This window comes from Chiloscyllium plagiosum, chromosome 4 (genome assembly GCF_004010195.1).
Source record: "Chiloscyllium plagiosum isolate BGI_BamShark_2017 chromosome 4, ASM401019v2, whole genome shotgun sequence".
NCBI lineage: Eukaryota > Metazoa > Chordata > Chondrichthyes > Orectolobiformes > Hemiscylliidae > Chiloscyllium > Chiloscyllium plagiosum.
Genome location: NC_057713.1, coordinates 14,852,843 through 14,869,178, shown reverse-complemented (window position 1 = coordinate 14,869,178; position 16,336 = coordinate 14,852,843).

Below are 16,336 nucleotides of genomic sequence, written 5' to 3'. Positions count from 1 at the left end.
GGGGAAATTGCGGTCTTTGAAGAAGGAGGCCATCTGGGTTGTACGTTTTTGGAACTGGTCCTCCTGGGAGCAGATGCGGCGGAGACGAAGAAATTGGGAATATGGGATGGCGTTTTTACAGGGGGCAGGGTGGGAGGAGATGTAGTCTAGGTAGCTGTGGGAGTCGGTCGGTTTATAGTAAATGTCCGTGTTGATTCGGCCACCCGAGATAGAAATGGAGAGGTCTAGGAAGGGGAGGGAGGAGTCTGTACACCTTCATCCCCCATCACGAAGGACTCAAAGCTCTCCACTTCTTCCTTTCCCGCCGTACCAACCAGTACCCTTCCACTGACACCCTCCTTCGACTGACTGAACTGGTCCTCACTCTGAACAACTTCTCTTTCCAATCCTCCCACTTCCTCCAAACCCAAAGGAGTAGCCATGGGCACCTGCATGGGCTCCAACTATGCCTGCATCTTCATGGGATATGTGGAATAGTCCATCTTCTGCAGCTACACTGGCACCACCCCCCACCTTTTCCTCCGCTACATCAATGACTGTATCGGCGCTGCCTCGTGCTCCCATGAGGAGGTTGAACAGTTCATCCACTTTACTAACACCTTCCACCCCGACCTCAAATTTACCTGGACCGTCTCAGACTCCTCCCTCCCCTTCCTAGACCTCTCCATTTCTATCTCTGAGAGATCCCACACAGATCACCTGCCACTCCCTGGATTAAGACAGTCACATTGAAGTTCCATGCTTCAATGACCTTCACAATCCTAGGAGAGGATGCTCTCTTACGTACCCTCAGGTCCCAATCCAATATCCAGCACAGTTCCCTCACAGTGTCCCAGCACAGAGGGAAGCAGTCTTAGCACTCCCCCTCTCCATTGCCAGGAAATGGGGTCAGGGTGAAATACTCTGGTCTCTTGCAGCCTGATGCATCCTGACAGATCCTGTGATTGTGACATCTCCCTGACATGGGTACTCCTTGGCCTCCGTGGTGACCTGCTGCTCCTCCATTGGTCCTGGTCCTGGTCCTCTTGAATCCACACTCACCCTCATAGCAAGGCAGCCATAGTGACCAACATCTCACAGCAGCTGGGAACAGAACTCACAGTGGAAATGACCTCCGCTGGGAACGCAAGGGGAGAAACAAGTTCTTAAATCTCAGGCTAGTCATTGCTGGCACTCCCTGCAGTTGAGAACAGCACACACTCTTCCACACATTGAAACACGTAGTGCCTCAATAACGAGGGCCATGCTTCTAACACCCATTCAGCTTCATCTTCAGCAAGTACACCAACTTGGTGAAGATGCCTTTTTGACTCAATGAATAATCGTTACATCAAAAGGGACTGCCCATTGCACTCTGAATCCCTTCCTATCCCAGAGCCACATTAATAACTCAATTTTTCATTGCATTCAGTACAGACTGCTGCAAACTTTCATGACAGGAAATGAAGAAATTATTGCATGAATAATAATTTGGCTAGCATTGACCTCTTTTTAAGTTATTATTGTTAACTTCATCGTCATTGAAATGCCAATTTCAACGTTGTGATTGAAATACCAATTTCATTTTGCAAGCAACAATGGTAAGATGCAAATTGCCTTTGACCAGCATTTCACGTATAAGTACCTTCACTCTGTACAGCAAATGGGCATGAAGTTATTACAAATTAAATATCATTGGGATTTGCAAACAGCTGCTTCATGTATTTGTTCCTTCAAACTCCTATCATCCAGCAAGTTTAATGCAACACTTTAGCTCATCAAACTGGTAATAACTCTGCCTATCCTGAGCATTACTCCAGACATCTTCTAGCAGCATTTTCTATGTAGAGAACAGCGTGTAAAGGCAGGAAATACAACTTGTGGTGGGCACCATCAGTCTGGTCACTGGTATCCACCATAAGTCCCCTTTTATTTCACACTATTCCAACAGCTCATTTCCAGCCATTCCCTCATGTGGAGGCCCACCATATCGAATTTCACCTTCAATTATCATTCACACCCCCTTAACTGCAGCGTTGAACCTTAATGATCCTCACCCTGCACCTTCTGTCGAGTCTATGCTGGTGATCACTGCCACTAAACCCCTCTCCTATAGACTACCATGTTCTTGATGTAGTTCCGCAAACCATATGCTTGGAGTGGCTCCCTGCTAACTGCTTGTGACAGCCCCAACAGGATTGACTACAGTCCACTCCCCTGACTGCAGTCAGTTAGAACTCCTGATTTTATGCGACCCAAGCGGATAACTTGACTGTGAGCAAATTACTGTCCCATGACAGATGTCACCGGGACCCTTTGACTGACAATGGCCTTCACTTGATTAAACTGATGACTAGCCTCCTGCAATATCCAACATGGCCATTTGATTGAAAAGCAACATGTAGTGTGTTCACCGCATTGGCAGCTGGAACCTGCTGTAGGTGTTGGATTGATGCCTTGGTGTGCCTTACAGCATGTTAACCTCTGCTGCAGGAGAAATCCCAACTGGAAAGCATGAAAAGTGGTTTGTCTGTGTGTCTGTACTAAAGAGCACATCAAGATGGCAGGCTGATGAGTTTTTGGTTCTGGCTGAAGTACCAATGCATTAACAGACATGGCACAGTTTGGCAGGGCAAGGCAGGGAGGCTGTGAGCACATAGCAACTGCTAAGTGAGTAAGCAATAAGGGAACAAGTGAGCAGGCCTGAGATGCAGCATGTCCATTTTGTAAGCTGGGTCCCTGCCCATGTGCATTAGTTTCTCTGCTGCAGCCTGTAAATGTTAGTTGCTGGTCTGACCCCCAATGTGAATGTACATTTCCAGAGCAGCCTGCAAGTCATGATGGGTTCTGAGGAGTTGGCAAATGCCGGATGTTATTGTCCCTGGATGAGCGATACATTGGCTAGTGACCGTGATCGTGCCTGAAATGTTGTTTAGTCCGAAGCAACATGAGAGTCTTTCAGAGCAAGTGGTGAGCTGAAGTTGCCAGGTATCCGCTCTGATCTCCATGTTGAGAACTTTCTAGTTGTTTGGCATATGTGGTAAAGTCGGAAGATGGATACTAATGAGTTGAGTTAGTCCATTAACAAAGTGATTTACAATCAATAATGCCCCTTTTTTGGCAATACCTCGTTGTCTAGTGAGAAAGTGCAATGCCACTTGTCAAAAGCTTAGAAGATGGAGGGAAATGCTCCCAATGTGGAGACTGGTCTTCCACACAATTCTGTTAGAAAGGATGCCATGGCCCATGTCACTCAGACCCCTGTTACCTTCCACTCCTTGCCTCTTTGCAGATCTACTGGCCCTACCCAATTGTCTCAACCTCACGTTTTCTATAAACAGAATGGAATTACAGTATTTGGTTAAACACAGCAGACCATGCTTTCAGCTGCATCCAGTTTCAGTCTTCCCTGTTACTGGCTTCTTAAAACTTTAAAAAGCACTCTTATTCAGCAGAAGAGCTCCATCCTCACTGTGTTATCTACATAGCACTTTGAGGACTTGCTTTTAAAAATCTTTTAGCTGAGTCAAAATTTAAAGCAGACTTATGTTCATTAGCTGGGTCAAAAGTGCAGTGCTATTTGTAGCTATACGTAGGCTTAATAAAACAAACTGAAAGTAATCAAACTCTAATATATCTTAAACTGAATCCAAAATGTTACAGTTTAACCCTTAATAAGACATGAGAATGGAAGAAACAGGAACAGAAGTAGGCCAATTGGCTTCTCGAGTCGACTCCACCATTCTGTAGGATCATGTCTGATCCAACACTCCTCCCTTCCACTTTCCTGCCCTTTCTCCATAACCCTTGATTCCAGTTTTGATCAAAAATTGATCTATCTCAGTCTAATGTATACACAAGGATTCTGACCCCCACATAGCTCTCTGTGGGAAGGAGTTCCAAAGACTCTCAATTCTCTGAGAGAAGAAATTCTTCCTCAGCTGAGTCTTAAATTGGCCCCACTTAATTCTGAGATGATGCTCTCTGGTCCTAGACTCTCCCATGAGAGGAAAGATCCTCTCAGCATTTACCCTGTCAGGCCCTTAAGAATTCTATAAACTTCAGTGAGATCATAGCTCATTCTTCTAAATTCCAAAGAGTAGAGTCCCAAACTGTTTAACCTTTGCTCATAAGAGAATTTCTGCATATCGGTGATCATCCTAGTGAACCTTCTCTGAAATGCTTCCAATGAAATTATATTTTTTCTTAAATAAGGGGACCAAATCTGCTCACAGTGATCCAGATGTTGTCTCACCAACTTATCCAGTTGCAGTAAGATTTCCATACTCTTATAATCCAACTCTCCTAAAATAAGGGCCAACATCCCACTAGCCTTCCTGATTATCTGCTGCGCCTGTGTGTTAGTTTTCTGTGTTTTGTACACAAGTACCCCCAAGCATCTTTGTGCAATTTGCTCCATTTAAATAATACTCTAATCTTTTGTTCTCCTTTCCAAATTGAACAACTTCACATTTTCCCACATTATATTCCATTTGCCAATTTTTGGTCCACTGACTTAACCTATCAATATCTCTCTGTAAATTGTAACCCACAATAGAAAGATGTGTTACAACATATTGCAAATCCTGTTCCTATATATTCTAAGGCTAAAGAGTGTGAATTGTCCATGATTTAATTCTTGTTGTTATATACTTACTGTGTTAAGATTAACTATCAGTACTTCTTCACTTGTTCATTACTTCTTCTTGGTGCACCATTTATGACCAGAGACAGTTTTTGTTTACATTTGTGTAGTAAAGATGTTTTGATGTTTCAATTTAATCCTGGAGTCCTGCCACTTCTTTTCTTACCCACGGTTCTTCTGTGCATGATAGTTTTAAAATTATCATAATCTATCAAACCAATTCCTAACAAATATCTAACTTGTTCAGTACTTACATAAGTGGGATCACAACATAGATGTGCATAATTTAATGGGTAATGACAAATAGGACCAAATCTTTTAGCCCTCCGGATTGCCGGTGACCAGTTGTATGATTGCAGATGAGCATTAAGACCTGACATGCTGACCTCCTTGGGAATTACCCAGGCAATTTCAATTTCTGATGACCAATATGCTTGTTCTCTATCCATGAACATTCGCAAGCTATAGTCAGACACTTTGGGTAGTTCTGACATACAGACCTGGATGAATTATGCTTTTCTTTCTATTATTAGTGTAACCATACACTGTCCCCACCATATTCCCTCATTCCCCACAAATCCTGACTACCTTAATTACTACCTAACGCTCAACTAACCCTCTGAACATCCCCAACTACCCCTTCTGACCACCAACTACCTGCCTAACCACTTGACTATTCCCCAATCCCTCAACAACCCTCTCAATTCCCTGATACACCTCCCCCACAATATAATTAAGCCTCCCTGCCATCTTACTCCTCTAACCATGTAACTACCTCCCCCCTTGATTACACCTGACTAGTCCCTAATATAACTTGGCCTCCAACCCAAGCTACCTATTTAGTCACCAAATTGCCTATGACTGTCAACCGGTTCACTGACCTGCCACCCGATCCTCCTGTCACTTCACCCACATGCAACTCTACCCACCTCCCACCCTATCCAGCCTGGTGATTTTATTGCACCATATAAAATTCTAAGAGGGCTTGGCAGGATGGAAAGTTGTTTCCAGCAGCGAGGGATTGTAGAAATATGGGACTTAGTCACAGAAGAAGGTACTACTCATTTAAAACTGAGATGTGAAAGAACTGCTTCTCTCAGAGGGTAGTGAATGTCTAGTGCTCACAACCCAAATGAGTCATGGAACCTGGGTCACTGAAAGGATTTAAATAGGAGGTAGATAGAAAATTGAAATGTCAAGGGGTTGAAAGCTATGCTGAGCTGACATGAAACAGAAGTTGAAGCCTGAGGTCGATCAGCCATGATCTTGTTGAAGGGTGAAGTAGACTTCAGGGGTTGAATAGGCTGCTCCTGCTATTTCTTATGATTTTATGTTATATTCTACTCAATCACTCACTCATCCATTCACTGATATTTTCACTGGATCTTTAAACATATCTTCTTCAGTTAGTGCCATAAAAAAAGATGTGTGCCTGTTCTTCCCTGACTCCACTGTGTTGTAACAGAGCTCTCCGAGGAGTACTTTGTTCCACATTTTGGGGAAATCCACGTTCAGAACATTTGGCAAGAGATATGGCCAATGTCAAGTATGGGGAAAATCCCTGACAATGGTTGCCACTCTTTGAAAGATCCAGACCATAGTGAAGAAATATAGCCCATCTGGTATATAACTTTTGTGATTTATTAAAGAATACAGTAAAGGATGTCAAGGCTAATATAAAAGGAATTTACATTTATATTAGGAAAAAAGGGGTAGGCAGTGGTAATATGAACCTTTAAAAGTAGACAGGAGTAATATTGCAAATGAAAGTAAAACAACAGACCTGATGAATAATTAAATACCTTATGTCAGTCTTTACAATGCAGGGAGATGACATTATACTGACCTTTCAGAGAAATTAATAAATGGATCACAGACTGGAACTTACTAAAGTTAACACACACAGGAACATAGTATGAGCATAATTAATGACATTAAAAACTGACAAAGCCTCAGAACCTCATGGTATCATCCTAAGCTTTTCAAGGAATTGGGGAGTGGAGGAGGGGGAGTTATAAATTATGGTTTAGTCATAATTTTCTGAACTTCTCTCAATTCGTGAATTGTCACATTAGATTAGAATTTAGTACTTAATCCATCCTGAATTGTCTTTGGTAGTATGATTGAGACTAGCCTGTCCAGGGTACAAGTCAGGAGTGTGATGGAACACTTCCCTGATGCCTGGTTGAGAGCAACTCCATCAACACTCAAGGAGATTGACACCCTACTTGATTGACACCACATCCACAAACATTCACTTCACTTCACCACCACCAAGGCTCAGTGGTAATAACAAAGTATATCATGTACAAGATTTATTGCACAAATTCATGAAGACTCTTGACACAACAGCTTCCAATTCACAACCACTATCATTTAGAAGAACAAGGACCTCTTATACATGGGATCACCATCACCTTCAATTTCTCCTCCAAATCACTTACCGTTCTGACTTTGAAACATATTGCCATTCCTTCACTGTCGTTGGACTAAACTCCTGCAACTCCTTCCCTAATGATATTACACACAATAATTGGATTGCAGCAGTTCAAGAAGGCAGCTCACCATCACCTCCCCAAGCATAGCTAGGAATGGGAAATAAATAAATAAATAGGAAGGAAATAAATAAACAACAGCCTTAACATTTAATTATTCTGCTCTTCATGAATAATATGTATTTTTCCTAACATTTATCTTTCTGGACTCATCTTTTTGGTTTTATTCTGTGTGTAAATGTGTTGTGTGTAAATTTTTGTTAATTCAAGAAAATCTGTTTAAATTAACTCCTTTTCAAATGTAAGTTGATTTGAGTCTCGGAGAAAGTTTTCCGAAGGGAAGAGATCATTTTTATAATTTAACTTATTGCATCAATTTGGTGGATAGGTGAATGAAAGGAGTCAGTTCATCCCTTCTCGTTGGGATCTTAACAGTTTGAGGTATCCCTTCTGGAACCAGACAAATTTGGGGAACCTCTCCCAGGAACTGGTCCTAACAAAATAAATGATTGATAGTTTTATGCTAGGAAAGTAAAGTATATTGAGCCAAGCTAGGTCAACAGAATTAAGAAACAAATCAATAATGATCTCATTGAATGTTTGCAGAACATACTCAAGGGGCTAAATGGCCTATAGGTATTTTGTATAGAAAATGACCATGTGTACATTCAAAGAAAAGGGATCTACAGCAAGTTTTGTTGACTGCTTTTTATAGCTGCCATTATTGCATCCATTTATGCCTTCACCACTCCTTCAAGTTTCTTAGCAGCATGCTTTATCTAATCTTCAGACAGCTTTTGGTCATATAGCACTGAAACAGACCCTTTGGTCCATCCAGTCCATGCCAACCATAATTCCAAACTAAACCTGTCACACTTGCCTGCATTTGGCCCATATCCCTCCAAATACTTCTTATTCATGTACTTATCTAAATGTCTTCTAAATATTGCAACTGTACCTGCATCCATTACTTCCTCTGGAAGTTCATTGCACACACAAACTACTCTCTATGTAAAAAAATTGTCTTTTTAAAATTTTTCCCCTCTCACCTTAAAAATAAACCCCATAATATGTAGCAATCCTGCAGAAGGATGATATGACAAGGCTCAGAAAAAGCCTTGGTCTCCAAACTTTCTGTCTGTTGAGTAATTGTGTATAGGGTGCAGTCAGAGTCATAGTCATAGTTCACAGCATGGAAACAGACCCTTCAGTCCAACCCGTCAACTGTCATAAAGTAAATACTTCCAAGAAAAATCTATTTATTTTCATTGTTTGGTGCAGTAGTTGCAGAGAAACTGGTCACAGATGAAATTAAAAGTCAGTTCTAAAGAAAGATTCCTGAACTGAAATGTTAGCTTTGTTCCTCTTCCCACAAAAGTTGCCAGCACTACTGAGAATTTCCAATACTTTATGTTTTGTTTCAGATTTCCAGCATCTGCAGTAATTACTCTGCAGTTTGGCATTGGCCAATAAAGCACGATCAACACCATTGCTCGAGAAATCAAGCTATTAAGGGATAAAAGTCCTTTGGCTTAGAAAATCTGTGATAATTTTGTTCCCTTTGTCCAAATAATGTCCTTGTTTGGCCTGGTAAGCAATTCATCCCTCACCTGTGTAATGCAGCCTAAATGATGCTCCTAATGTCTCCATTGACTATCCAAAAAATGACTCAGTGAAAGAAAGTTGAAGATGACTGTCAGTTGAGCTGCAGGTCCTTCTGCAACACGTTTCATTTATCTGCACTGACCTGTCTTGTTAATTGAAGCTTCCAAGATATTGCCAGGTCTGACAATTTATCAACAGGTTGTATCTATATAAGCACATTTACAGTAGTCAAATATCCCAAATCATCTTAAAACATGACATGACATGCAATTCATGGTATATAACTAACTTTCTCAGTGTCAAATTCCGTTTGTATATCTGTGAAATGCCATGGAACATTATGTTAACAATGTGATATAAATGCAAATTGTTGTTGTTGAAAGAGCTATTCTGCCTATTAACAGGTCTCTTTTAGTATTCATCTCTGGGATAATAGGTTTGTCCTGTGATGAGAAGCTGAGTAATGTGGGTCTAATTTCTCTGGTGTTTAGAGGTATGAGAGGTGATCCATTTGAAACATAGAAGATTCTGAGGAGGCTTGATTAGGTGGAGGCTAAGAGATTATTTTTGATGGTAGGGCACAATTTAAGGATAAGGGGCTGACCACTTAGCACTGATATGAGGGTGAATTACTTTCAAAGGCTCTTGAATCTTCAGAATTCTCAACCCTGAGGGTTGTGGAAGTTGTGTTTTCGAATATTAACTTAAGGCAGGAATAGGTAGATTTTCAGCAAGTCGAAAATATGAAGAATCTGTGGGAAAATTAAGCTGTTGCCCCAGATGGGAATGAATGGCAGAGTAGGATCATCAGGCCATCCGTCCATTGCTGCCCTTACTGCTTGTGTTTCTACTACCTAAGTGAGAAACCACATCATTATATTCTTTCCACTGTCTTTAACTGTTAACTTTTTTTTCTGTTAGCCGGGTCATTCAGTACTTTACACTGGATAAATAATTGAACTCATTTTAATATGGATTAGTTCCAAAACATCCTTAATGAACAATTAAGCATTACATGCAATTATGGGCATGTCATACCATGTTGAAACATGATTCTTACTGCAGTGAAATGAAGTATGATAATTCAGCATTGAGGTCAGTTTTGATTTTGTTCTAACATCATATCACAAATGGTGAGGTTTAAGGTGGTTTATCTCTGTTAATATTAGTTAGATCTTATTCAATATTATTGAAAACCAACAAACATTTTCCAGATATAGCACATTCAATTTAACATAAAAGTTCATTGTTTATAAAACAACAGTGTATCCTGGGATTTCTATTTTGTGCTGGTGTGGTTTGGGAGGTGTTTTTATATTAAACTAAATGGTTAAGGCAATAAAAACTGTATGAGAGTCATGACTGTTTTTGAGGATATTTTAAAGCCTTGAATCCTCAATAGTCCCTTTGTTTTCAATCAATACTTACTCATTATACTATAAACAAGTTTATGCAAATATTTATTTTGTATTGTGCACTTTATTTAACATAATTAGTAACTTAAAATACAATTAATATTTAGATATTAAACCAAGTTGCAAAATGTAATAAGAATCCTTGTTCATGCAGAACATGGATGGAAACTGTATAGATCTTGTGTGATAATGAAATTACAGTATCATTTGACAAATAATAGAGTTCACTGTTTAAATGAGATATTAATCATGAATGATCTTTTACTGAACTGGTATTATCCCATGATGTAGCAATCACTAATGCACTACAGTGCTTTCAGCATCGCACACATGCCTCTCGCTCTCAATCTCCCAGCCCAGAGACTGCAAAACATGCAGCTTATCACATTGATGTCACATGCATATCATGCTGTGACATGAATTCAAGATTCTATCATTCTGTGTGCAGTTTCCATGGAATATTTAAATTCAAACTGAAGTCTCTTTACTCTTCACAGAGCTAGGATACTCAATGGAGAACAGGAACTTTGCTGAGTTGCTGGGCTCCTAAATTTGTGACAGAAAGCTTTTGGGGTTCAAATCCATCATATCTGGCTGGTGGGAGTTGCATTAAGTTCTTTGGAAGGATTCTCACCGTGAGGTTCAGCAGGATTGCATAACCCACCTTATTAACCACCTACTCTACCTACTCTACCTCCATGGCATCCCTCATTTCTAATTTTATCCCTATCTTACCAAGCACCGTTCACAGAACAACTAATCACTCACTGATACCTGCCGAATGACCAGCATCCCTTGTGCTTGTGCCATCTTTAAAACCTGTTGTACGCCTGGAAAAGCATTGACAATCAGCGCTGCACTGCACAATTCCTAAAATTTGCCCCAGACATGACAGACAAGAGAACCTCTTCCCTCAGGACCAGCAGTGGACGCTACAGTACTTAATCATTGTCCAAGATTGCTGCCTAAGTCAGAGCAGTCTCAGCCTCTGGAGGATTGCCCCGTACTGGAGAAAGAAGGTCATGACCCCGCCAGCATAAGTGTCACCATCTTATTTCGAAGATCTCATACTCATTGTCTCCCCGCTACTGCACCCACCAACGGTCATGCTTTATCACTCTTAACGATTGCCTATAACATTCTCGTCATTTTCTATCAACACCCACAAATCCTAATGCCATGAATCTTGCATGCCTTGTGCACTCACTTTCCTGTAATACCTGCCTGTCTCTCATTCCAGGACAACAAAAGACCACAATTGGGCAGAAAGACTCAAGATGGGTGGTGGGCTGCTTGATGTTTAGCTCCTCATCACTTATGCAGAGACCTCGATTCACACTAGCCCGAGCAGTTGACAGTGTCAAAACCATGGACCAGTATCAGAGCCTGCCACTGATGTATTGTGCCAGTACCTCATGTGCAAATGCTGTCCCTTGACTTGACTGAGGACTTCTGACCAGAATGACAAAGCTCCTGGTTTTCTGTCTGTGTTAAATATCAAGGCAAGCCAGCAGTAAAATGAACATGATATCTCTGACTGAGGTGACAAAGTGAAACAAAGACAAGGCAATGTATGACAGGGAGGATCCAGGGAGTTCACTGTATGTAAGTGCTATGACAGCCAAGCGAAGACCCCAAGTACAGCCTGGACCAGACCATGGGCTATGTGTGTCACCCTGAGCACAATATGTACTGGCTGCAGCATTACAATAATGTTGTCAATGCAGCTCCAGGTGCAGGATTAACATACAGAAGTGTCCTGTAAGTGGATCAGAGATATGCCCTGAGGGTTCCAAGAGGGTGACGCATGTTGAAATCAGTGTCCATGGATGTGACATGCAAGTGTTCAGTGCTCTGCAGCATGGTCTGAGATGTGGTGTCCAATGTCCAAGAAATGGAGATGCTTCAGAGCAAGCAGTAAGTTGAAGTCGCCAGATTTTATGTTACAACTTCTCAAGGTTCTTGCACTGACTTTTATGTCACAAATTCTCAAACTAAAGCTTGTTTGGTACATTTTGGTAAGATAGAAGGCTGAATATTAATGAGACATATGTGGTATAAATAAAGTGTTAACAAGCCATAATACCTCTTAATTGGCAACTTGCTGCTGCCTAGTGACAGACTGGCCTTGTCACTTGGCAAAAGCAATGACCCTTACCAATCTTTGTAGATGCACCACATCTTGGCATGGCAATTGTTTTGCTCAAGACTACAAGAAATTATAGAGAGCTGTGAATGCAGCCCAGTCCATCACGAAAGCCAGCCTTCCTTAAATTGACTCTGTGTACATTTCCCGCCAATCGAAGACTCCTCCCATCTTCCATCAGGCAAAAGATACAAGAATTTTAAACACATATCAACAGATTAAAGAACAGCTTCTTCCCCCTCTGTTACCAGTTGTATGAACAGACCTCTCATATGTTAGAGTTGATCTTTCTATGTGCTTTTGTAGCTGGAACACTGTATTTTTCATTCTGTTCTATTACCCTAATGTACACATGTAAAGTATGATTTGTCTGGATAGCATGCAAAACAACACTTCTGAATGTATCTTGGCAAATGTGACAATAATAAATCAAACCAAATGCATAAAAGATACAGCAGGATGCTCCCATTATTGAAACAGGCCACTTTGAACTTCTTGACTAATTCTGCCACTAATCCTGCCATAGTCCACATCACTCAAGCCACCTTACAAGATTCCACCAGTCATTGCTTTCAATGACACTCCAGGGCAGTAGTGAGGAAGTGCTGCGCTGCTGGAGGTGCTGCCATTCAAGTGAAGTTTTATAGGAGAAAGTGTAAAAATAAGGAGTAAGGGGTTCTCCTGGTGAACCCTGGCCAGCATTACTCCCTCCACTAACACTGAAAAACAAATGCAACTCAGTGTCGCAGGAGGGATTTTTCCAATGAAATTGTAGTTTTGTTTTATTGTATGATAATGATCTCTGGAGCTCTGTTAGGTGGATGGCTGGTTTGCAATGCAGAGTAATCTGAATAGCACAGGTTCAATTCTCACCCACAATGAAGGACTTCCTTCTCAAGCTCTCCCCTTTCCTGAAGTGTTGGAGGTGATTTCTTCAAATACCAGGAGCAGCAATTACTGTTTTATATGCTGTTTTGGAACTTTGGAAAAAAAAAGTCAAAACAACAGCACTTTTAAAAGGGAGAGAAACAGACAAAGGCAGCACATGGTCAGGGGAGAGAGAGAGAGAGACAGACACAGAGAGAGAAAGAAACCCACACTACTCCCTGACACAGCAGCGAACCTGTGCAGTTACTGCCTTTGCTGTTTGAATTCATGTGTCGCTAGATATCAGAGCGCGTCTGGGAAAATTAACAAACAGTGAAATTCACAACGGATCTTGGAGGAACCTGTTTGGGAGAGGTCACATCACAGAACATATAAGTGAATATTTTTAAGTGTGGCCTTACAGTAAGTCTGCAGTGGTGAGTAGAGTGGGTTCTTACTTGATTATATGTTTTATTGAGATATGTCTCTTGATTAAACTTAAAAATATAAGTATTAGGTTAGCCTGGAGCAGTGTTTCGTAGAAGAATAAGGCAGTGCTATTTTCTGTATTTGTAGATTGAAAGAAGTAAAAATGGCCTTTAGTATGCTCTTCTTGTCAGATGTGGGAGTTTAGAGAGAGTTTATGTTTTACTGAGGATTATACCTGAATAAATGCCATTGGTTGCAAAACCTATTAGATCGAATAGACCAGTTGGAGAAACAGAGGCAATGCGGAATTTACAAGAGCAAGGGAATGTGATGGATGGTAATTATAGGAAGGGAGAAAAGTTGCAGATACAGTCACATAGATGGGTTAACTCCAGGAAAGGTAAGAGAGGTAGGTAGGTAGTGGCTATCCCCATTTCAAACAAGTATGCTGCTTTGTAAAATGTTGGGGTTGATGGATTTTTAGGGGAATGTAGCACGAACAGCCAAGTTTATAGTATCGAGACTGGCTCTATTGCAATAAGGGGTACATTGGGTTCCAAGTGATTAATTGTGTTGGGGGACTGTCTAGTCCGAGGCACAGACTAGCAGTATTGAGAAAGTGCTGTTTTATTTGCTGTTGCATTGTTGTGGAACTTTGGAGAAAAAAATAGCCAAAACAACAGCACTTTTAAAAGGGAAAGAAACAGACAAAAGCAGCACATGGTCAGGGGAGAGAGAGAGAGAAAGACAGAGAGAGACAAAGAGAGAGAAAGAAACCCAGCAGTGTAAAATCAGAATGGTGTGTCGCCTCCCTGGTGCCAGGGTGAAGGATGTCTCAGAGAAGGTGCAGCATGTTCTCAAGGGGGAGGGACCAGCAGAAGGTCATTGTACACATTGGAACCAATGACATAGGAAGGCAAAAGGATGAGATTTATGAAGGAAGAATATAGAGAGTTAGGCAGGAATTTAAAAAGGAAATCCTCGAGACTAGTAATATCTGGATTACTTCCGGTGCAGTGAACTAATGAGGGTAGGAATGGGAGGATAGAGCAGATGAATGCATGGCTGAGGAGCTGGCGTATGGAAGAAGGATTCACATTTCTGGATCATTGAAATCTCTTCTGGGATAGAAGTGACCTGTACAAGAAGGGGGGATTGCACCTGAATTGGAAAGGGACTAATATACTGGCAGGGAGATTTACGAGAGCTGCTCAGGAGGATTTAAACTATTAAGGTGGGGGCGTGGGACCCAAGGAGATAGTGAGGAAAGAGATCAATCTGAGACTGGCACAGTTGAGAACTGAAGCGAGTCAAACAGTCAGGGCAAGCAGGGACAAAGCAGAGAATAAGGTAGGACTGATAAATTAAACTGTATTTATTTCAATGCAAGAGGCCTAATAGGGAAGGGAGATGAACTCAGGGCCTGAGACTAAGATATCATAGCAATTACAGAACTGTGGCTCAGGGATGCACAGGACTGGTTTCTTAATGTTCTAGGATGCAAATGCTACAGGAGGGACAGAAAGGGAGGCAAGAGAGGAGGGCTAGTGGCATTTTTGATAAGCATTTTGATAACATTACAGCTGAGGGAGGATATTCAGTGAAAACATACAGGGAAGTTATTTGGGTTGAACTGAGAAATAAGAAAGAAATGATCAACTTATTGGGATTGTATTATAGACCCCCTAATAGTCAGCAGGAAATTGAGAAACAAATTTGTAAGGAGATCACAGTTATCTGTAAGAATAATAGGGTGGTTATGGTAGGGGATTTTAACTTTGAAAACATAGACTGGGACTGCCATAGTGTTAAGGATTTAGAAAAATGAAGGAAGCGTATGTCAGAAACAGAAGAGAAAGATCGAATGAATCCTTAGAAGAGTATAAAGGCAGTAGGCGTATGCTTAAGAGGGAAATCAGAAGGGCAAAAAGGGGACATGAGATAACTTTGGCAAATAGAGTTAAGGAGAATTCAAAGGGCTTTTACAAATACATTAAGGACAAAAGGGTAAGGGAGAGAATAGGGGGCCCCTCAAAGATCAGCAAGGCTGCCTTTGTATGGAGCCGCAGGAGATGAGTATTTTGAGATAATAAATGAGATACTAAATGAGTATTTTGCATCAATGTTTACTGTGGAAAAAGACATGGGAGATATAGAATGTAGGGAAATAGATGATGACATCTTGCAAAATGTCCATATTACAGGGGAGGAAGTGCTGGATGTCTTGAAACACATAAAAGTGGATAAATCCCCAGGACCTGATCAGGTGTACCCTAGAACTCTGTGGGAAACTAGGGAAGTGATCAGTGGACCTTTGCTGAGATATTTGTATCATCAATAGTCACAGGTGAGGTGCAGGAAGACTAGCGGTTGGCTAACGTGGTATCACTGTTTAGGAAAGGTGGTAAGGACAAGCCAGGGAACTATAGACCAGTGACCCTGATGTCGGTAGTGGACAAGTTGTTGGAGGGAATCCTGAGGGACAGGATGTATATGTATTTGGAAAAGCAAGGACTGATTAGGGATAGTCAACATGGCTTTGTGCATAGGAAATCATGTTTCACAAACTTGAGTTGAGTTTTCTGAAGAAGTAACAAAGAGGATTGATGAGGGCAGAGCGGTGGACATGATCTATATGGACTTCAGTAAGGCATTCAACAAGGTTCCTCATGGGAGACTGGTTAGCAAGGTTAGATCTCATGGAATACAGGGAGAACTAACCATTTGGATACAGAACTGGCTCGAAGGTAGAAGT